The sequence below is a fragment of the Taudactylus pleione genome, unplaced genomic scaffold, assembly GCF_031769625.1.
Source record: "Taudactylus pleione unplaced genomic scaffold, aTauple2 ptg000149l, whole genome shotgun sequence".
NCBI classification, from domain to species: domain Eukaryota; kingdom Metazoa; phylum Chordata; class Amphibia; order Anura; family Myobatrachidae; genus Taudactylus; species Taudactylus pleione.
This window is the reverse complement of record NW_028284551.1, coordinates 324,220-326,551: the sequence shown is the minus strand read 5'-3', so window position 1 is coordinate 326,551 and position 2,332 is coordinate 324,220.

The following is a 2,332-nucleotide window of genomic DNA, read 5'->3' as shown; positions in this document are numbered from 1 at the left end:
AAAGCATTTATTTTAATAAAAATAACTCTAATCATAAGTGTCATTCATGAAAACTTGTCATATGCACACAAGTATAGAGCAATAGGGTAATGGGAAAAGAGCTCTAATGTTAAATAGAGTCCTGTAGCAACACAATGTCAGGGTGAAATGTCTTAAACTTAAGACCGTTGTGTCACATCTTAACAGCAATGTTCAGGCCAGAATCATTCCAGGACAATAGCGGTAAGAGGTTAAGGACCTGATTCAGAGGTGGGTGCAATGCTGATGTTCATGTAATAGAGTGATTATTTGCCACTGACATTCGACGCATGCATTACCCTGTGTGTACGCACAAATGCGCTGCCACGTTTGGGAACGTTGGTATCAGAAATGGTAAGGGGAAAGTGGGGGCGTTCCTGGGTGGTCATTGGGAAGTGGCCTGAAGTGAATGCAAAAATTCAGAAAAAAATAAAAACACACTCACGTTCTCAGACCTAGAGCCGTAGCCAGATAGGCCATATTCAGACGGAGACACTGCACCTGTAATAGGGCTGATGCACACAATGGTGGCGTGTCAAGAACAACTAGTGATGTTCTAGCGTGCAGTGAGGCTGAAAGCGGGCATCTCAGTACTTTGCACACTTAGTTTCAGCATTCCCCCTGGTGTTTTAGCATGCTCCTAACAATTGCATGTTATCCATGCCGCAAACATACATACCAGTGTCTGCAACTGCATGCACCTCTGAATCAGGCCCTAAGGCACATGGAAGATTTGAGGAATCATCAGCCTATTGGAATGTATGGAAAAGTATTATAAAACATTAATACATGTATATTGTGTCCCAGCCAGCAGGTTCAACAGCAACCTTATGAAACCGAGAACTATGGTGCCACTTCCGCATAAGTAAACCACACATTGGGCCTGAATCTGATAAGGATGGTATTGCACAGCCGCAGGGAATCGGCTGTGCAATACTGAACAAGTAGAATGCAAATGTAGCAGGGGGTGTCTGTAGGAAATAGACACCACCTGCATGCATCTGCGATCTGAGTGCAGTGTCGGATCACCAATGCTGCCCACGGCTAGTCTGCGTAAACCGAAGCTTACTCTACGACGCAGACCCTGTACTTGGCACACCTACAAAATGAGGGCAACACACCCCCTATTTTGTACAACAGTCCTGGTTGCCACCCCCACTTTGCCCCTCAAATTGCGCAGCATGTCAATCATTCTGTGGCTAAACGGGGGGCTGCGACTGATCGTGCAGGAACCGTTCTGCACATGCACATTACAGCAACTGACATTGCAGTCCCAGAACTGCAAATGCGTAGTGCGGCTCCTGTCCACGTAAATATCGATATTGCGTACATATCATATTCCAAAGTGTGATGTGTAGTAAGCAAGTCCCTTCAAACTTCTGAAAGTCAGGAGATAAGTATTGAGGTGTCAGAAGGTGTGGGTCCGGGTTTGGCACAGCAGGAAGGTCAAAACTGGTATAAAATAAAAAGCTGCCAAAGAGTTTCTGCAGCAGGAGAAGCAGGACAGATATGACCAGATATACTAGCAGGTGTTGTATCAACAAATTAACGGCATATGTGAAGTGGAAGTAAACTAGGCCAGGGTGACCCAAACTTGCAGATTAGGGGCCTGATTCTGAGTTGCCTGCTTCTGTGGCCACTTATCCCTACGACTGTTGCATTCGCATGTGAAAAAGAGTACAATGCTGCAATCGGCCGAGCTAATTCGCATAGCTGCATGTGAAAGTGCAAACCTATCCTACCCACTGTTTAGAGTGTGGACATAACAGTCATCGGCATAGGCCCATGTACCAGCCCCATGCGAAGATATCCGTCAGAAACAGGTATCCCTTTCCTAAATGCACGGAAATCTACATACAGTACACACCCATACTACTCCTATCAGAAATAGCTGCTCCATTTGTCTTGATACTCATGGCCCAGTAATGCCAATTTCACACTAGTCTTCATTCACACAAGATGCTGCATGCATACACCTACTTGCGACTTTTGACACATTGTGTGGTGCATGAGCGCGCACCTTATTTTGCAAGTCAGAGCATGCACAGTTGGCTAGAAAACGAGAGATGCGCCCAATTTCACAGATTTGATCAACACAGAATCAGGCCCTAGAATTATAAGTGTATAGAATAGATCTAGAATACCCCACAAGGAGATTTCTCAGAGGGGAGAAGGGTCTGCAAATCTCATAATTTTGCCCTGCCCCAACTCAATGCCACAATTGACTTACTTTGCAGAGAACTATGTCAACACAACTGGGAAGTGGTGGGATGTAGAGAGTGCCCAACTCTACCAGGAGTCTGTGGAGAAAAAA